Source organism: Biomphalaria glabrata, chromosome 7, assembly GCF_947242115.1.
Source record: "Biomphalaria glabrata chromosome 7, xgBioGlab47.1, whole genome shotgun sequence".
Taxonomy (NCBI): Eukaryota; Metazoa; Mollusca; class Gastropoda; family Planorbidae; genus Biomphalaria; species Biomphalaria glabrata.
The window spans coordinates 10,751,948-10,773,510 of record NC_074717.1 but is presented as its reverse complement, the minus strand read 5'-3'; the positions used below and the strand labels follow the sequence as shown (position 1 = coordinate 10,773,510).

At 36.0% G+C, this 21,563-nt stretch overlaps 6 non-coding genes and 1 pseudogene across 6 annotated transcripts; all 7 read left to right on the top strand.

The window, feature by feature from the left end:
• Positions 1 to 601: 601 nt before the first annotated feature.
• LOC129927548 (U2 spliceosomal RNA) lies at positions 602 to 794 on the top strand. The gene has a single exon (XR_008779154.1). It is a non-coding gene; the product is annotated as a U2 spliceosomal RNA (small nuclear RNA).
• Positions 795 to 2,708: 1,914 nt separating this feature from the next.
• On the top strand, positions 2,709 to 2,901 carry LOC129927546 (U2 spliceosomal RNA). Its single transcript, XR_008779152.1, has one exon. It is a non-coding gene; the product is annotated as a U2 spliceosomal RNA (small nuclear RNA).
• A 1,914-nt stretch (positions 2,902 to 4,815) lies between these two features.
• LOC129927545 (U2 spliceosomal RNA) lies at positions 4,816 to 5,008 on the top strand. The gene has a single exon (XR_008779151.1). It is a non-coding gene; the product is annotated as a U2 spliceosomal RNA (small nuclear RNA).
• Positions 5,009 to 6,922: 1,914 nt separating this feature from the next.
• LOC129927544 (U2 spliceosomal RNA) lies at positions 6,923 to 7,115 on the top strand. The gene has a single exon (XR_008779150.1). It is a non-coding gene; the product is annotated as a U2 spliceosomal RNA (small nuclear RNA).
• A 1,914-nt stretch (positions 7,116 to 9,029) lies between these two features.
• LOC129927543 (U2 spliceosomal RNA) lies at positions 9,030 to 9,222 on the top strand. The gene has a single exon (XR_008779149.1). It is a non-coding gene; the product is annotated as a U2 spliceosomal RNA (small nuclear RNA).
• Positions 9,223 to 11,136: 1,914 nt separating this feature from the next.
• On the top strand, positions 11,137 to 11,329 carry LOC129927542 (U2 spliceosomal RNA). The gene has a single exon (XR_008779148.1). It is a non-coding gene; the product is annotated as a U2 spliceosomal RNA (small nuclear RNA).
• Positions 11,330 to 19,644: 8,315 nt separating this feature from the next.
• On the top strand, positions 19,645 to 19,818 carry LOC129927557 (U2 spliceosomal RNA; annotated as a pseudogene).
• Positions 19,819 to 21,563: the final 1,745 nt, after the last annotated feature.

Here is a 21,563-nt window from a genome sequence, read left to right as displayed (position 1 = left end):
AATTCTGTCCGAAGGCGGAAAAAAAGTGTCCCTGTTCGAACTCGCGGACAGGTAGGGATGATGCTTTAAGGTCACCAAGCGACTTGGCAGCCTGTCTGTCTGTGCCGATTGAACGAGGCTCCTTTGAAGTAGCGGCTGGACCTTGTCCATTTAGCGGCTTGTCCGGTAGTTATGTCGTCTTCATGTTAAAAAAGGGAAGATTGGCTGGCTGAGTCCTACCTGCACCTGGGACGTTGTTGTTTGCTGTTTTATTGCGCACATGTATTTTGTTTGTTTGTTTGGTTGCGGTGTGGTCAAAGGGAAGCAACACTTGATTAATAGGAGAAAATCTATTAATAGCCATATCAGTGGCAGCAACGGCATAAAATTTGTTTATTTGTAATGCTAAGGGCATCACGTTTCGCTGGCTAACTCTCGCAGTGAAACACTTTGGGTAATATTAACCGGTGGCACCGCAAGCAGGCCACGTGCTAGAAATCCATGGTCACGTGGAAAATGCAATTTTTGTCCGAAAGGTCAGCTCTATTTTTAAATGGTACCCGTTCGCCGATTTTGAGTACATTTTCTGGCGAGAGTGCCGCATTTTGACCATATCCCCTGTTTCGCTTCTCGGCCTTTTGGCTAAGATCAAAGTGTAGTATCTGTTCTTATCAGCTTAATATCTGATACGTGGCTCATTGAGTCACTACGATATTAAACTGATTTTTGGAACTAGGCGAGATGTCCGGGGCTTGCTCCGCTCTCGCCACGGGTCGACCCGGTATTGCAGTCCTTCCGGGAATGGCCCAACTCAATTTCAATAAATGGTACGATTGGTAGTTCAGCCTATCTCCTTTCACTCCTAGTTCTCTTTTTCTTCCTTCCTTGCTTCCTTGCTTCCTTCCTTCTACACTTGTGTAGCAATATTCTCCCTTGTAGCACAATCTGTCATGCTAATTACTCTAATTATTATTTCTATTATAATTGTCATTATAATAATTATTTTCATTATAATTATAATAACAATAAGTATTACCGTTGTAATTATAATTACAATTATTGTCATCATTATCATTATTATTATCATTATTATTATTATTATTATTATTATTATTATTATAAAAAATAGTTATACTTATTGTTATAATAATAATAATTGTTTCAATTTTAATATTTATAATGATGATTATAATAATACTTATAATAATTTTTAATAATAATACTTATAATAATTTTTAATAACAATACTTATAATAATAATAATAATAATAAAAACAATAATAATTTTTAATAATGGCAGTTATAATAGTAATTTCTTGTCTTTCTATTCATTGTAAATCTATATGCTTTATTTATTATTTAGCAATTTATTTATACATATATTTATATAAAGTTTATATTGGGCTAGCTATGATTTTTTATTTATTTTATTTTTTCCTTTATTCAAATGTTTATGTATTTTTTATTCAGTGTATTGATTCAAGAACAGATGAAAATGTTATTGCGATTGTCGCAAACCTCTTTGAAAGCTACTGTGTAAATTCTGTGGATTATAAAAATAACATTCATACTCATCAGTTGTGAACAGTGGATTTACTACGAACTTCAAATGGCTGCCTGCGACGAGCTAGCTGATCATACGTAAGTAGCAGTATTTTTATATCTTTCATTTCTTTCTCTTTTTTTTTTTCTTTCAGTTACTTTCTTTTTTTTTTTTTTTAAATAGCTAGCTAGCCCCACGTTCACCCACCTCAATACTCGGCTATTCACAATTTTCTCGCGCAATGCCTGCAAACGATTCTCAAGGTCAGTGTATCAATGTAGGTCCAGACTAAGAATGACATGGGCGCAAAATGTTCCTGAACATTAATTTATATAAATCAAATGTATTAAAACTCTTTAAAGAATAGGGCCATACCATACCTGTGGAAGCTACTTAAATAGTCTGTTCGTGAAAAATATTTTCTAGACCAAATTTGATTTTTTTAAAAAAAATTTTCTAAATTTTTTTTTTTTTTTTGTGGGGTAAAATTTTTCACCCCCTTTACGCTTCGCTAAAAGCACGGCACAGCACAGCTTGGCACAGCAAAGGAAGGTTCTCCATTTTCAAATTTGGACGGGTGTTGGCAATTCTGTCCGAAGGCGGAAAAAAAGTGTCCCTGTTCGAACTCGCGGACAGGTAGGGATGATGCTTTAAGGTCACCAAGCGACTTGGCAGCCTGTCTGTCTGTGCCGATTGAACGAGGCTCCTTTGAAGTAGCGGCTGGACCTTGTCCATTTAGCGGCTTGTCCGGTAGTTATGTCGTCTTCATGTTAAAAAAGGGAAGATTGGCTGGCTGAGTCCTACCTGCACCTGGGACGTTGTTGTTTGCTGTTTTATTGCGCACATGTATTTTGTTTGTTTGTTTGGTTGCGGTGTGGTCAAAGGGAAGCAACACTTGATTAATAGGAGAAAATCTATTAATAGCCATATCAGTGGCAGCAACGGCATAAAATTTGTTTATTTGTAATGCTAAGGGCATCACGTTTCGCTGGCTAACTCTCGCAGTGAAACACTTTGGGTAATATTAACCGGTGGCACCGCAAGCAGGCCACGTGCTAGAAATCCATGGTCACGTGGAAAATGCAATTTTTGTCCGAAAGGTCAGCTCTATTTTTAAATGGTACCCGTTCGCCGATTTTGAGTACATTTTCTGGCGAGAGTGCCGCATTTTGACCATATCCCCTGTATCGCTTCTCGGCCTTTTGGCTAAGATCAAAGTGTAGTATCTGTTCTTATCAGCTTAATATCTGATACGTGGCTCATTGAGTCACTACGATATTAAACTGATTTTTGGAACTAGGCGAGATGTCCGGGGCTTGCTCCGCTCTCGCCACGGGTCGACCCGGTATTGCAGTCCTTCCGGGAATGGCCCAACTCAATTTCAATAAATGGTACGATTGGTAGTTCAGCCTATCTCCTTTCACTCCTAGTTCTCTTTTTCTTCCTTCCTTGCTTCCTTGCTTCCTTCCTTCTACACTTGTGTAGCAATATTCTCCCTTGTAGCACAATCTGTCATGCTAATTACTCTAATTATTATTTCTATTATAATTGTCATTATAATAATTATTTTCATTATAATTATAATAACAATAAGTATTACCGTTGTAATTATAATTACAATTATTGTCATCATTATCATTATTATTATCATTATTATTATTATTATTATTATTATTATTATTATAAAAAATAGTTATACTTATTGTTATAATAATAATAATTGTTTCAATTTTAATATTTATAATGATGATTATAATAATACTTATAATAATTTTTAATAATAATACTTATAATAATTTTTAATAACAATACTTATAATAATAATAATAATAATAAAAACAATAATAATTTTTAATAATGGCAGTTATAATAGTAATTTCTTGTCTTTCTATTCATTGTAAATCTATATGCTTTATTTATTATTTAGCAATTTATTTATACATATATTTATATAAAGTTTATATTGGGCTAGCTATGATTTTTTATTTATTTTATTTTTTCCTTTATTCAAATGTTTATGTATTTTTTATTCAGTGTATTGATTCAAGAACAGATGAAAATGTTATTGCGATTGTCGCAAACCTCTTTGAAAGCTACTGTGTAAATTCTGTGGATTATAAAAATAACATTCATACTCATCAGTTGTGAACAGTGGATTTACTACGAACTTCAAATGGCTGCCTGCGACGAGCTAGCTGATCATACGTAAGTAGCAGTATTTTTATATCTTTCATTTCTTTCTCTTTTTTTTTTTCTTTCAGTTACTTTCTTTTTTTTTTTTTTTAAATAGCTAGCTAGCCCCACGTTCACCCACCTCAATACTCGGCTATTCACAATTTTCTCGCGCAATGCCTGCAAACGATTCTCAAGGTCAGTGTATCAATGTAGGTCCAGACTAAGAATGACATGGGCGCAAAATGTTCCTGAACATTAATTTATATAAATCAAATGTATTAAAACTCTTTAAAGAATAGGGCCATACCATACCTGTGGAAGCTACTTAAATAGTCTGTTCGTGAAAAATATTTTCTAGACCAAATTTGATTTTTTTAAAAAAAATTTTCTAAATTTTTTTTTTTTTTTTGTGGGGTAAAATTTTTCACCCCCTTTACGCTTCGCTAAAAGCACGGCACAGCACAGCTTGGCACAGCAAAGGAAGGTTCTCCATTTTCAAATTTGGACGGGTGTTGGCAATTCTGTCCGAAGGCGGAAAAAAAGTGTCCCTGTTCGAACTCGCGGACAGGTAGGGATGATGCTTTAAGGTCACCAAGCGACTTGGCAGCCTGTCTGTCTGTGCCGATTGAACGAGGCTCCTTTGAAGTAGCGGCTGGACCTTGTCCATTTAGCGGCTTGTCCGGTAGTTATGTCGTCTTCATGTTAAAAAAGGGAAGATTGGCTGGCTGAGTCCTACCTGCACCTGGGACGTTGTTGTTTGCTGTTTTATTGCGCACATGTATTTTGTTTGTTTGTTTGGTTGCGGTGTGGTCAAAGGGAAGCAACACTTGATTAATAGGAGAAAATCTATTAATAGCCATATCAGTGGCAGCAACGGCATAAAATTTGTTTATTTGTAATGCTAAGGGCATCACGTTTCGCTGGCTAACTCTCGCAGTGAAACACTTTGGGTAATATTAACCGGTGGCACCGCAAGCAGGCCACGTGCTAGAAATCCATGGTCACGTGGAAAATGCAATTTTTGTCCGAAAGGTCAGCTCTATTTTTAAATGGTACCCGTTCGCCGATTTTGAGTACATTTTCTGGCGAGAGTGCCGCATTTTGACCATATCCCCTGTATCGCTTCTCGGCCTTTTGGCTAAGATCAAAGTGTAGTATCTGTTCTTATCAGCTTAATATCTGATACGTGGCTCATTGAGTCACTACGATATTAAACTGATTTTTGGAACTAGGCGAGATGTCCGGGGCTTGCTCCGCTCTCGCCACGGGTCGACCCGGTATTGCAGTCCTTCCGGGAATGGCCCAACTCAATTTCAATAAATGGTACGATTGGTAGTTCAGCCTATCTCCTTTCACTCCTAGTTCTCTTTTTCTTCCTTCCTTGCTTCCTTGCTTCCTTCCTTCTACACTTGTGTAGCAATATTCTCCCTTGTAGCACAATCTGTCATGCTAATTACTCTAATTATTATTTCTATTATAATTGTCATTATAATAATTATTTTCATTATAATTATAATAACAATAAGTATTACCGTTGTAATTATAATTACAATTATTGTCATCATTATCATTATTATTATCATTATTATTATTATTATTATTATTATTATTATTATAAAAAATAGTTATACTTATTGTTATAATAATAATAATTGTTTCAATTTTAATATTTATAATGATGATTATAATAATACTTATAATAATTTTTAATAATAATACTTATAATAATTTTTAATAACAATACTTATAATAATAATAATAATAATAAAAACAATAATAATTTTTAATAATGGCAGTTATAATAGTAATTTCTTGTCTTTCTATTCATTGTAAATCTATATGCTTTATTTATTATTTAGCAATTTATTTATACATATATTTATATAAAGTTTATATTGGGCTAGCTATGATTTTTTATTTATTTTATTTTTTCCTTTATTCAAATGTTTATGTATTTTTTATTCAGTGTATTGATTCAAGAACAGATGAAAATGTTATTGCGATTGTCGCAAACCTCTTTGAAAGCTACTGTGTAAATTCTGTGGATTATAAAAATAACATTCATACTCATCAGTTGTGAACAGTGGATTTACTACGAACTTCAAATGGCTGCCTGCGACGAGCTAGCTGATCATACGTAAGTAGCAGTATTTTTATATCTTTCATTTCTTTCTCTTTTTTTTTTTCTTTCAGTTACTTTCTTTTTTTTTTTTTTTAAATAGCTAGCTAGCCCCACGTTCACCCACCTCAATACTCGGCTATTCACAATTTTCTCGCGCAATGCCTGCAAACGATTCTCAAGGTCAGTGTATCAATGTAGGTCCAGACTAAGAATGACATGGGCGCAAAATGTTCCTGAACATTAATTTATATAAATCAAATGTATTAAAACTCTTTAAAGAATAGGGCCATACCATACCTGTGGAAGCTACTTAAATAGTCTGTTCGTGAAAAATATTTTCTAGACCAAATTTGATTTTTTTAAAAAAAATTTTCTAAATTTTTTTTTTTTTTTTGTGGGGTAAAATTTTTCACCCCCTTTACGCTTCGCTAAAAGCACGGCACAGCACAGCTTGGCACAGCAAAGGAAGGTTCTCCATTTTCAAATTTGGACGGGTGTTGGCAATTCTGTCCGAAGGCGGAAAAAAAGTGTCCCTGTTCGAACTCGCGGACAGGTAGGGATGATGCTTTAAGGTCACCAAGCGACTTGGCAGCCTGTCTGTCTGTGCCGATTGAACGAGGCTCCTTTGAAGTAGCGGCTGGACCTTGTCCATTTAGCGGCTTGTCCGGTAGTTATGTCGTCTTCATGTTAAAAAAGGGAAGATTGGCTGGCTGAGTCCTACCTGCACCTGGGACGTTGTTGTTTGCTGTTTTATTGCGCACATGTATTTTGTTTGTTTGTTTGGTTGCGGTGTGGTCAAAGGGAAGCAACACTTGATTAATAGGAGAAAATCTATTAATAGCCATATCAGTGGCAGCAACGGCATAAAATTTGTTTATTTGTAATGCTAAGGGCATCACGTTTCGCTGGCTAACTCTCGCAGTGAAACACTTTGGGTAATATTAACCGGTGGCACCGCAAGCAGGCCACGTGCTAGAAATCCATGGTCACGTGGAAAATGCAATTTTTGTCCGAAAGGTCAGCTCTATTTTTAAATGGTACCCGTTCGCCGATTTTGAGTACATTTTCTGGCGAGAGTGCCGCATTTTGACCATATCCCCTGTATCGCTTCTCGGCCTTTTGGCTAAGATCAAAGTGTAGTATCTGTTCTTATCAGCTTAATATCTGATACGTGGCTCATTGAGTCACTACGATATTAAACTGATTTTTGGAACTAGGCGAGATGTCCGGGGCTTGCTCCGCTCTCGCCACGGGTCGACCCGGTATTGCAGTCCTTCCGGGAATGGCCCAACTCAATTTCAATAAATGGTACGATTGGTAGTTCAGCCTATCTCCTTTCACTCCTAGTTCTCTTTTTCTTCCTTCCTTGCTTCCTTGCTTCCTTCCTTCTACACTTGTGTAGCAATATTCTCCCTTGTAGCACAATCTGTCATGCTAATTACTCTAATTATTATTTCTATTATAATTGTCATTATAATAATTATTTTCATTATAATTATAATAACAATAAGTATTACCGTTGTAATTATAATTACAATTATTGTCATCATTATCATTATTATTATCATTATTATTATTATTATTATTATTATTATTATTATAAAAAATAGTTATACTTATTGTTATAATAATAATAATTGTTTCAATTTTAATATTTATAATGATGATTATAATAATACTTATAATAATTTTTAATAATAATACTTATAATAATTTTTAATAACAATACTTATAATAATAATAATAATAATAAAAACAATAATAATTTTTAATAATGGCAGTTATAATAGTAATTTCTTGTCTTTCTATTCATTGTAAATCTATATGCTTTATTTATTATTTAGCAATTTATTTATACATATATTTATATAAAGTTTATATTGGGCTAGCTATGATTTTTTATTTATTTTATTTTTTCCTTTATTCAAATGTTTATGTATTTTTTATTCAGTGTATTGATTCAAGAACAGATGAAAATGTTATTGCGATTGTCGCAAACCTCTTTGAAAGCTACTGTGTAAATTCTGTGGATTATAAAAATAACATTCATACTCATCAGTTGTGAACAGTGGATTTACTACGAACTTCAAATGGCTGCCTGCGACGAGCTAGCTGATCATACGTAAGTAGCAGTATTTTTATATCTTTCATTTCTTTCTCTTTTTTTTTTTCTTTCAGTTACTTTCTTTTTTTTTTTTTTTAAATAGCTAGCTAGCCCCACGTTCACCCACCTCAATACTCGGCTATTCACAATTTTCTCGCGCAATGCCTGCAAACGATTCTCAAGGTCAGTGTATCAATGTAGGTCCAGACTAAGAATGACATGGGCGCAAAATGTTCCTGAACATTAATTTATATAAATCAAATGTATTAAAACTCTTTAAAGAATAGGGCCATACCATACCTGTGGAAGCTACTTAAATAGTCTGTTCGTGAAAAATATTTTCTAGACCAAATTTGATTTTTTTAAAAAAAATTTTCTAAATTTTTTTTTTTTTTTTGTGGGGTAAAATTTTTCACCCCCTTTACGCTTCGCTAAAAGCACGGCACAGCACAGCTTGGCACAGCAAAGGAAGGTTCTCCATTTTCAAATTTGGACGGGTGTTGGCAATTCTGTCCGAAGGCGGAAAAAAAGTGTCCCTGTTCGAACTCGCGGACAGGTAGGGATGATGCTTTAAGGTCACCAAGCGACTTGGCAGCCTGTCTGTCTGTGCCGATTGAACGAGGCTCCTTTGAAGTAGCGGCTGGACCTTGTCCATTTAGCGGCTTGTCCGGTAGTTATGTCGTCTTCATGTTAAAAAAGGGAAGATTGGCTGGCTGAGTCCTACCTGCACCTGGGACGTTGTTGTTTGCTGTTTTATTGCGCACATGTATTTTGTTTGTTTGTTTGGTTGCGGTGTGGTCAAAGGGAAGCAACACTTGATTAATAGGAGAAAATCTATTAATAGCCATATCAGTGGCAGCAACGGCATAAAATTTGTTTATTTGTAATGCTAAGGGCATCACGTTTCGCTGGCTAACTCTCGCAGTGAAACACTTTGGGTAATATTAACCGGTGGCACCGCAAGCAGGCCACGTGCTAGAAATCCATGGTCACGTGGAAAATGCAATTTTTGTCCGAAAGGTCAGCTCTATTTTTAAATGGTACCCGTTCGCCGATTTTGAGTACATTTTCTGGCGAGAGTGCCGCATTTTGACCATATCCCCTGTATCGCTTCTCGGCCTTTTGGCTAAGATCAAAGTGTAGTATCTGTTCTTATCAGCTTAATATCTGATACGTGGCTCATTGAGTCACTACGATATTAAACTGATTTTTGGAACTAGGCGAGATGTCCGGGGCTTGCTCCGCTCTCGCCACGGGTCGACCCGGTATTGCAGTCCTTCCGGGAATGGCCCAACTCAATTTCAATAAATGGTACGATTGGTAGTTCAGCCTATCTCCTTTCACTCCTAGTTCTCTTTTTCTTCCTTCCTTGCTTCCTTGCTTCCTTCCTTCTACACTTGTGTAGCAATATTCTCCCTTGTAGCACAATCTGTCATGCTAATTACTCTAATTATTATTTCTATTATAATTGTCATTATAATAATTATTTTCATTATAATTATAATAACAATAAGTATTACCGTTGTAATTATAATTACAATTATTGTCATCATTATCATTATTATTATCATTATTATTATTATTATTATTATTATTATTATTATAAAAAATAGTTATACTTATTGTTATAATAATAATAATTGTTTCAATTTTAATATTTATAATGATGATTATAATAATACTTATAATAATTTTTAATAATAATACTTATAATAATTTTTAATAACAATACTTATAATAATAATAATAATAATAAAAACAATAATAATTTTTAATAATGGCAGTTATAATAGTAATTTCTTGTCTTTCTATTCATTGTAAATCTATATGCTTTATTTATTATTTAGCAATTTATTTATACATATATTTATATAAAGTTTATATTGGGCTAGCTATGATTTTTTATTTATTTTATTTTTTCCTTTATTCAAATGTTTATGTATTTTTTATTCAGTGTATTGATTCAAGAACAGATGAAAATGTTATTGCGATTGTCGCAAACCTCTTTGAAAGCTACTGTGTAAATTCTGTGGATTATAAAAATAACATTCATACTCATCAGTTGTGAACAGTGGATTTACTACGAACTTCAAATGGCTGCCTGCGACGAGCTAGCTGATCATACGTAAGTAGCAGTATTTTTATATCTTTCATTTCTTTCTCTTTTTTTTTTTCTTTCAGTTACTTTCTTTTTTTTTTTTTTTAAATAGCTAGCTAGCCCCACGTTCACCCACCTCAATACTCGGCTATTCACAATTTTCTCGCGCAATGCCTGCAAACGATTCTCAAGGTCAGTGTATCAATGTAGGTCCAGACTAAGAATGACATGGGCGCAAAATGTTCCTGAACATTAATTTATATAAATCAAATGTATTAAAACTCTTTAAAGAATAGGGCCATACCATACCTGTGGAAGCTACTTAAATAGTCTGTTCGTGAAAAATATTTTCTAGACCAAATTTGATTTTTTTAAAAAAAATTTTCTAAATTTTTTTTTTTTTTTTGTGGGGTAAAATTTTTCACCCCCTTTACGCTTCGCTAAAAGCACGGCACAGCACAGCTTGGCACAGCAAAGGAAGGTTCTCCATTTTCAAATTTGGACGGGTGTTGGCAATTCTGTCCGAAGGCGGAAAAAAAGTGTCCCTGTTCGAACTCGCGGACAGGTAGGGATGATGCTTTAAGGTCACCAAGCGACTTGGCAGCCTGTCTGTCTGTGCCGATTGAACGAGGCTCCTTTGAAGTAGCGGCTGGACCTTGTCCATTTAGCGGCTTGTCCGGTAGTTATGTCGTCTTCATGTTAAAAAAGGGAAGATTGGCTGGCTGAGTCCTACCTGCACCTGGGACGTTGTTGTTTGCTGTTTTATTGCGCACATGTATTTTGTTTGTTTGTTTGGTTGCGGTGTGGTCAAAGGGAAGCAACACTTGATTAATAGGAGAAAATCTATTAATAGCCATATCAGTGGCAGCAACGGCATAAAATTTGTTTATTTGTAATGCTAAGGGCATCACGTTTCGCTGGCTAACTCTCGCAGTGAAACACTTTGGGTAATATTAACCGGTGGCACCGCAAGCAGGCCACGTGCTAGAAATCCATGGTCACGTGGAAAATGCAATTTTTGTCCGAAAGGTCAGCTCTATTTTTAAATGGTACCCGTTCGCCGATTTTGAGTACATTTTCTGGCGAGAGTGCCGCATTTTGACCATATCCCCTGTATCGCTTCTCGGCCTTTTGGCTAAGATCAAAGTGTAGTATCTGTTCTTATCAGCTTAATATCTGATACGTGGCTCATTGAGTCACTACGATATTAAACTGATTTTTGGAACTAGGCGAGATGTCCGGGGCTTGCTCCGCTCTCGCCACGGGTCGACCCGGTATTGCAGTCCTTCCGGGAATGGCCCAACTCAATTTCAATAAATGGTACGATTGGTAGTTCAGCCTATCTCCTTTCACTCCTAGTTCTCTTTTTCTTCCTTCCTTGCTTCCTTGCTTCCTTCCTTCTACACTTGTGTAGCAATATTCTCCCTTGTAGCACAATCTGTCATGCTAATTACTCTAATTATTATTTCTATTATAATTGTCATTATAATAATTATTTTCATTATAATTATAATAACAATAAGTATTACCGTTGTAATTATAATTACAATTATTGTCATCATTATCATTATTATTATCATTATTATTATTATTATTATTATTATTATTATTATAAAAAATAGTTATACTTATTGTTATAATAATAATAATTGTTTCAATTTTAATATTTATAATGATGATTATAATAATACTTATAATAATTTTTAATAATAATACTTATAATAATTTTTAATAACAATACTTATAATAATAATAATAATAATAAAAACAATAATAATTTTTAATAATGGCAGTTATAATAGTAATTTCTTGTCTTTCTATTCATTGTAAATCTATATGCTTTATTTATTATTTAGCAATTTATTTATACATATATTTATATAAAGTTTATATTGGGCTAGCTATGATTTTTTATTTATTTTATTTTTTCCTTTATTCAAATGTTTATGTATTTTTTATTCAGTGTATTGATTCAAGAACAGATGAAAATGTTATTGCGATTGTCGCAAACCTCTTTGAAAGCTACTGTGTAAATTCTGTGGATTATAAAAATAACATTCATACTCATCAGTTGTGAACAGTGGATTTACTACGAACTTCAAATGGCTGCCTGCGACGAGCTAGCTGATCATACGTAAGTAGCAGTATTTTTATATCTTTCATTTCTTTCTCTTTTTTTTTTTCTTTCAGTTACTTTCTTTTTTTTTTTTTTTAAATAGCTAGCTAGCCCCACGTTCACCCACCTCAATACTCGGCTATTCACAATTTTCTCGCGCAATGCCTGCAAACGATTCTCAAGGTCAGTGTATCAATGTAGGTCCAGACTAAGAATGACATGGGCGCAAAATGTTCCTGAACATTAATTTATATAAATCAAATGTATTAAAACTCTTTAAAGAATAGGGCCATACCATACCTGTGGAAGCTACTTAAATAGTCTGTTCGTGAAAAATATTTTCTAGACCAAATTTGATTTTTTTAAAAAAAATTTTCTAAATTTTTTTTTTTTTTTTGTGGGGTAAAATTTTTCACCCCCTTTACGCTTCGCTAAAAGCACGGCACAGCACAGCTTGGCACAGCAAAGGAAGGTTCTCCATTTTCAAATTTGGACGGGTGTTGGCAATTCTGTCCGAAGGCGGAAAAAAAGTGTCCCTGTTCGAACTCGCGGACAGGTAGGGATGATGCTTTAAGGTCACCAAGCGACTTGGCAGCCTGTCTGTCTGTGCCGATTGAACGAGGCTCCTTTGAAGTAGCGGCTGGACCTTGTCCATTTAGCGGCTTGTCCGGTAGTTATGTCGTCTTCATGTTAAAAAAGGGAAGATTGGCTGGCTGAGTCCTACCTGCACCTGGGACGTTGTTGTTTGCTGTTTTATTGCGCACATGTATTTTGTTTGTTTGTTTGGTTGCGGTGTGGTCAAAGGGAAGCAACACTTGATTAATAGGAGAAAATCTATTAATAGCCATATCAGTGGCAGCAACGGCATAAAATTTGTTTATTTGTAATGCTAAGGGCATCACGTTTCGCTGGCTAACTCTCGCAGTGAAACACTTTGGGTAATATTAACCGGTGGCACCGCAAGCAGGCCACGTGCTAGAAATCCATGGTCACGTGGAAAATGCAATTTTTGTCCGAAAGGTCAGCTCTATTTTTAAATGGTACCCGTTCGCCGATTTTGAGTACATTTTCTGGCGAGAGTGCCGCATTTTGACCATATCCCCTGTATCGCTTCTCGTTCTTTTTTCTAAGATCAAAGTGTAGCATCTGTTCCAAAATTTTTTCCAGGATTTTTTTCAAGTTCATTTTATATGTTCATCGTTGGATGTGTTATATTCTTACTCTTCATTGTGTTTTTGATTCGTTTGGATTTTAAGTGTTTTTTTTTTCCTGTGCAAGGAGCACAACCCCTTTTTATTATTCATTTTGTGTTTCACCTTTTTTTCTAACACCTTTTGTTTACTAACATGTCTGTTAAGACATTTTTGATTGAGCGCCAAGACCTGGAGGGAGGCCTCGTCCACCCTCCAGGAACCTTGCTGCTCAAACTGTCCGGACAGGGGGCAGTCAGGGCCTCAATGGCGTCCATCGTCGCCGCCTTGGGGCTCAGGCCGGAGGAGGTGGGTCCCCTGTACCGTTTTGAAAACCCGTACCTTTGGTTTCTGGGAGTCTCCTCACCCGTGGTGAGGGGGAGGATCCTAGGGCGGGTTTTCGGCAAAGAAGAAACGTTCAAGGTGGAAGTAACCACATTGGACGAGGAGAAAATTAAAATCACCCTCCACTGGGTGTCCCCCAGCATATCCAAAGCCAAAATGGAAGAGATAGTGGGGAGCATGGCGGAGGAAGGTTCAAAAGTTGAGATTCAGAAAATAGAAGGGACAGACAAGTGGGTGAGCTGGGTAAAACCCAGAAAGGGCGTGGAGCTACCCCACTATATACAACTAAGGTACCAGGACGATCCAAGAACCTATAAGGTTTTGGTTACAACTCCGGGCAGGAGGCAGCAGTGCTGGCACTGCCAGAGGGAAGACCACTGGTCAAACCAGTGCCCGACCAAAACCACTCCCAGAGGGAACAAAAAAGAAGGGGAGAAATCCCAAGACCCCCCAAAAACAACATACGCAACGGCCCTGAAGGGAGTTAGCAGCAAAAAAAGTGCAGAAGAGAGGGCAGACGAGGAAGGGTTTACAGTGGTGGGAAAAAAAAAAGAGACACCTCCACAGGGTCAGGAAGGAAGTAAGAAGGGAAAAACACCCCCCACGTCCCCAACAAAAGGGGAAAGGAGAAATAGTGCAGGAGGGACAAACTCCCACAAGAAACTAAAACCTGAAGGGAGGATAAGGTCAGAGCCTAATTCCCCGACAAAAATAAAAAGAAAAAGGGCGCTATCAACCTCCTCCTCTTCTTCGTCCGACGACCCATGCGGGGACTTGGAGGCGAAAGAGGACAACAAGGGAAAAAAGGAAGGGAAGAAAGAGATAGATTTCCCTGACTCCCCAACCCAACTGGTCATAGATGAGGGGGAGGACCCCAGCACGCACTCCAGCTCATAACACACAAGGTATAGTAAATAGGAGATCAACACACACGCACACTCATAGAAGACGTTAGGACACAAACACGCACACACAACAATCCACCTACACGCAGACATGGCAGACATTACAATTCTCTCCCTAAATATTCGAAGCCTAAATAACAAACACAAATATCTAGTACACTTAGCCAACACCTACAAAACAGATTTCATCTACATTCAAGAAACTAACACACACACGAGATACCAAGCAACCAAAAGCACCTCAGACATGGGATTTGCGGGTGGGTACTTTAGCTTAGGTAGGAAAGCAAGAGGGGTAGCTATTTTACAGACATCCAACAAATTCAAAGTAACACACACACACACAGATAATAACGGCAGGCTAGTCATAGTTAAGGTAGAATCACAAAAACACGCATACACTTTAGTAAACATCTACGCTCCAGCTCAGAGTGGAGAAAGACCGCTGTTTTTCGAAACTCTGAGTGAAGAGCTACTCAGCAAACACGTGGGAGAACAAATAATATTGGGGGGAGACTTCAACTACATAGAAACACATTTAGACAGAAAGCACACAAACACGCAGGGTCCACCCCCTCAGACGAATGACTACTTGGGAGAAACCAAATGTCAACTCCGAATAAAGGATGCGTATAGAACAACGTACCCAGAGGGAAGAGAAACTACACTTAAACACAACTCACACCCAGTGGAGACAAGACTTGACCGATTCTACACGCCAAACGACATAAAAATTAACAAAATAAGACACTTAGACGAGACACTGACTTACACAGACCATAAAGGGGTTTTAGTGGAAATAGGAGGCGAAAGGGGGGAGGCAAAGAAACAAGGACAAATTTGGAAATTTAACAAAAGCCTAATCGATGACCCGTACATCCAAAAATCAATTACAGAAATGATAAATATTTGCATAGGGGAGGAGAAGAATGACGGACAAATTATACAAATGTGGCCCCTTTTAAAAAAATCAATAAAACAGCAAGTAATAGTATTGGCAAGAGTCAAAAACCAAAAAATCAAAGAAGAGGAGACAAGACTAAAAAACAGACTACAAACAACAACGGACGACATTGACAAAACAGAACTGGAAGGACAGTTAGAATACATACACAAACACAAATACAAAGGGGCAGAGATCCGATGCAAACACCCAAACCTAACAGAATCACCCAATAAACTATACTTAACGGCAGAACAAAACGTACAGAAAGACAAGACAATAACAACAATTAAAGACATTGACGGGAAAGAAACACAAGACCAACAAAAGATAAATAAAATAATCTCGAACCATTTTAGAGGAATATATAGGAAAGAACCGACATCAGCAGACGCACAGTCCCTCCTTTTGGACAAAGTAAAGACAATAGACAAGGAGATCGCAGACGAACCCTTCACGCTAGCGGAACTGGGGGCTGCCCTAGACACGACACAAAGCGACAAATCTCCAGGCCCAGACGGTTTAACATACGAATTTTACAAAGCCTTCCTCCCCCAAATAGGACCGTTACTGATAACACTGTACAAAGACATGTTACAAACAGGACAGATACCCCAAGATTTCAACCTCGCATACATTACCCTACTACCCAAAAAAACTGAAAATAATAACTCCCCTAGCGACTTCAGACCAATCTCCCTCTTAAACGTAGACTACAAACTTTTGACCAAAATGATCTTCCTTAGACTCAAACCCCAAATCCCCCTTCTAATAGGACAAGACCAATACTGTAGTAACCCCGACAAAAATATTGACGAGCTAAATCATTTCCTAAGAGACATTAATTACTACTGCAGAGACAAAGACTTAAAGGCAGCCCTCATGTCCGTTGACCAAGAAAAAGCTTTCGACAGAATAGATCACGAATACCTGTTTAAAATACTAGACAAAACTAACATAGACAAGACACTAACACAATACATTAGACTGGTTTACACAGATGCCACAAGCCAATTAATTATAAATCAAAACCTTAGCGATAAGATCCCCATAGAAAGATCGGTCAGGCAAGGGTGTCCCCTGTCCCCCTTCCTATACGCCCTCTGCCTGGAACCCCTGTTAGAAAGCATAAGATTAGACAAGGAAATAATAGGTATAAAAATCCCAGGCCCCAATCCATCAGTTAAAATAAAAGCATACGCAGACGACACTACCCTGTTCCCCACTTCACAAAAAGACGTTAAAAAAATGATAGAGAAATTTACACTTTTCGGGAAGGCGAGCGGGTCCAAAATAAATTTTTCAAAATCTTCAATCATGTCCTTGGGGAGGTGGGAGGCCCCCGCGGAAGAAACCCATGGACTAAAAATAGAGACAGAAACAAAAATATGTGGCATCGTGTGGACCAGAGACCCGACACAATACGTGACGAGACAATGGGACTCCATCATAGACAAAGCCAAAAATATAATAAAGCTTTTTCTGCACACTTCCTCTACCATTTTTGGAAGAGCCATCTTGGTCAATAACCTGATAATACCCAAAATTTTGTACCTTGCAAACGCCGTAGAGCCACCTCCCAACTTTATAGATAAAATAAACAAAATAATTAGAAAATTCATTTTTAAAAATACAATCACCAACATAAAACATAACACACTAGTTCAAGACAAAAGAGACGGGGGGATTAACCTACAAGACATCAAAACAAAAATCAAAGTGCAAAGGTTAAAATATATAGGAAAAGTAGTTAGGTCCCCTGAAAACTTTCCCTTGACCTTGTACTATTTCGGCCTGAAGCTGAACAAAATTCTCCCCATCCAAAACAACACGCCCCATTTCTTTGGCACACACACTCACCCCTTTTATAGATCACTAGCTAGACACTTACAAAACAACGAAAGCTTGATACACCACACATCCAAAGATATCTACACAGCACTTAGGGAAAAACTAAAAGAAAACCTAGGAACCAGAATAAAGTGGGGAAGGGAGCTAGGGGTACAAGCCAACACACATACAGACACATTCACACACTCACACAACAAAATCATAACACCCAAAGCGAGGGAGGTGGCCTACAGGCTGATTTACGGGATGACCCCAATCAAAAGAAAACTCTCTAACACAACGGAGTCCAGGTACACTTGTGAAATATGTAAAAAAGAAAGCTCAAACCCAGAGAAACACCTATTTAGTGAATGTGTGATGTTTGAGACAACAAAAAAGACCCTTACAGAAATCATTGATGCAAACAGTCAGACCAATGTTAATGTAAATATGGCTATCTTCTTAAACAAACTACCCAAAGCCATAAATAAAAGACTGAAAGATATAAATGTAATTATATTAGCTGAATACAGAAACCTGGTCTGGAACACCTATTTACAAGTTGTCCACCATGATAAAAGATGCAATAAAGTTATACTGGAACACATTTTTAGAAAAATTATTGAGCAAAAATGTAAATCAATATAGTACTAAATAAACATATCCAAAGTGTCCATTAACTTAAAGGGAAAGAAATATACAAGTACGCATGTGTGTATACATGTGGGTGTGAATGAGTATACACATTCTAAACAATCCTTTCTATTTAATGTAAGATTAACCATGTATCTAGAAGTAATACACTACAATTACTAACAATCCAACTATTGTGTATTCAATTAAAACGGAGGCACCTGGATCAACCAAAACACCCAGAATAAGACCCCACTGCTAGTGCGCCCACCAAACAAACTCACAAATACTGACGGCCCTCCTCTTAAAAAAGGAGCACCCCAGTAGCACACCGCTGCCGCAAATCGAAATCTCACAGCAACGACAAGAGACTCCAATTATTCCAGAAGAATTTATACCACTACAAAAAAAAAAACGAAGGAGAAACTCAGACAATGTAAACAAAACTACAATACTAAGCATAAGGAGAAATAAGGCAACCAGCGCTTCGCCCCAAGGGAAGTAAAAAAAAAAGAAACAGACTGACCACCAAAGAATTTTTTGAGTCGTCTTCCATTTCATTAACAAAAGATAACAGTAACATTCCCAACAGAAGGCTAAGGGAAAAGACACAATTCTTTATGATCTTCGCTCCTGCCGCCCCTGATGGGGTTGAACTTTTTCCCGCTTTGTACTAAATATATGATAATTTAGCTTACTGACAACCTTTCCAATATTATGCAAATTTTGAAATTGGTATCTAGCAATAATGTTTTTTAATAAATAACCTAACATCTGTTTCCTAGTTTCAGGCCACTACACAGACATTAAATTTATAATTAAGTCAACTAGGACAGTGTCACTCTAAAGCACAGATGCAAAATGTACATTTGTCAATTAAATTGCTTGATCAGTAGACCTCTGTGACAAAAAGTAAATCACAGAAAATTTCTTCGCAGGCAAAAACATCCCGACCCTTGACTCTACCAGACACGATTGCCACCTTGATGACGAGGAAGCAAGTTTCCAAGTCTCAAGGGAGGCAACCAAAAAATTGTCAAAGGAAGGAACGATGAAAAGCTTGTTCCCCCCTAACCCTTGTTTTTGAAGTTAACTCTTAAAACATATTGATAATATTTGTACACGCCTTCTAAATGTTGAGGTATGCAACATATGTGGATATATATATATTATCAAAACTATAATTAGTACTCAATAAAATGTTACACCTGTTTCTAATTGGACCCTTTGATGCAGCCTACTCACTGATCACGCTAGAAACCCTAGAGTGTGTTTTCTGAAACTATACTTGCCTTCATGAAAAATTTGCCTTTTATGAAATATTTCATGTGTTATTATTATTAGTATAAAATAATATGTCATGTGTTTTTTCCTTTTTGAATAAAAAAAAAAAAAAAAAAAAAAAAAAAAAAAAAAAGCCCGATAAAGAGGCCAAGAGCCCAAAAAAGAGGCAACGCCCAAAAAAGAGGCAAAGAAAAGAGGCAATAGCCCAAGGATTCCTAGGATGTAAATAGCTAGACAACTGAAGTCAAGGCTAAAAAGCTGAGGTTTCCTAAAAAAAAAAAAAAAAAAAAAAAAAAAAAAAAAAAAAAAAAAAAAAAAAAAAAAAAAAAAAAAAAAAAAAAAAAAAAAAAAAAAATAAAAAAAAAAAAAAAAAAAAAAAAAAAAAAAAAAAGTAGTATCTGTTCTTATCAGCTTAATATCTGATACGTGGCTCATTGAGTCACTACGATATTAAACTGATTTTTGGAACTAGGCGAGATGTCCGGGGCTTGCTCCGCTCTCGCCACGGGTCGACCCGGTATTGCAGTCCTTCCGGGAATGGCCCAACTCAATTTCAATAAATGGTACGATTGGTAGTTCAGCCTATCTCCTTTCACTCCTAGTTCTCTTTTTCTTCCTTCCTTGCTTCCTTGCTTCCTTCCTTCTACACTTGTGTAGCAATATTCTCCCTTGTAGCACAATCTGTCATGCTAATTACTCTAATTATTATTTCTATTATAATTGTCATTATAATAATTATTTTCATTATAATTATAATAACAATAAGTATTACCGTTGTAATTATAATTACAATTATTGTCATCATTATCATTATTATTATCATTATTATTATTATTATTATTATTATTATTATTATAAAAAATAGTTATACTTATTGTTATAATAATAATAATTGTTTCAATTTTAATATTTATAATGATGATTATAATAATACTTATAATAATTTTTAATAATAATACTTATAATAATTTTTAATAACAATACTTATAATAATAATAATAATAATAAAAACAATAATAATTTTTAATAATGGCAGTTATAATAGTAATTTCTTGTCTTTCTATTCATTGTAAATCTATATGCTTTATTTATTATTTAGCAATTTATTTATACATATATTTATATAAAGTTTATATTGGGCTAGCTATGATTTTTTATTTATTTTATTTTTTCCTTTATTCAAATGTTTATGTATTTTTTATTCAGTGTATTGATTCAAGAACAGATGAAAATGTTATTGCGATTGTCGCAAACCTCTTTGAAAGCTACTGTGTAAATTCTGTGGATTATAAAAATAACATTCATACTCATCAGTTGTGAACAGTGGATTTACTACGAACTTCAAATGGCTGCCTGCGACGAGCTAGCTGATCATACGTAAGTAGCAGTATTTTTATATCTTTCATTTCTTTCTCTTTTTTTTTTTCTTTCAGTTACTTTCTTTTTTTTTTTTTTTAAATAGCTAGCTAGCCCCACGTTCACCCACCTCAATACTCGGCTATTCACAATTTTCTCGCGCAATGCCTGCAAACGATTCTCAAGGTCAGTGTATCAATGTAGGTCCAGACTAAGAATGACATGGGCGCAAAATGTTCCTGAACATTAATTTATATAAATCAAATGTATTAAAACTCTTTAAAGAATAGGGCCATACCATACCTGTGGAAGCTACTTAAATAGTCTGTTCGTGAAAAATATTTTCTAGACCAAATTTGATTTTTTTAAAAAAAATTTTCTAAATTTTTTTTTTTTTTTTGTGGGGTAAAATTTTTCACCCCCTTTACGCTTCGCTAAAAGCACGGCACAGCACAGCTTGGCACAGCAAAGGAAGGTTCTCCATTTTCAAATTTGGACGGGTGTTGGCAATTCTGTCCGAAGGCGGAAAAAAAGTGTCCCTGTTCGAACTCGCGGACAGGTAGGGATGATGCTTTAAGGTCACCAAGCGACTTGGCAGCCTGTCTGTCTGTGCCGATTGAACGAGGCTCCTTTGAAGTAGCGGCTGGACCTTGTCCATTTAGCGGCTTGTCCGGTAGTTATGTCGTCTTCATGTTAAAAAAGGGAAGATTGGCTGGCTGAGTCCTACCTGCACCTGGGACGTTGTTGTTTGCTGTTTTATTGCGCACATGTATTTTGTTTGTTTGTTTGGTTGCGGTGTGGTCAAAGGGAAGCAACACTTGATTAATAGGAGAAAATCTATTAATAGCCATATCAGTGGCAGCAACGGCATAAAATTTGTTTATTTGTAATGCTAAGGGCATCACGTTTCGCTGGCTAACTCTCGCAGTGAAACACTTTG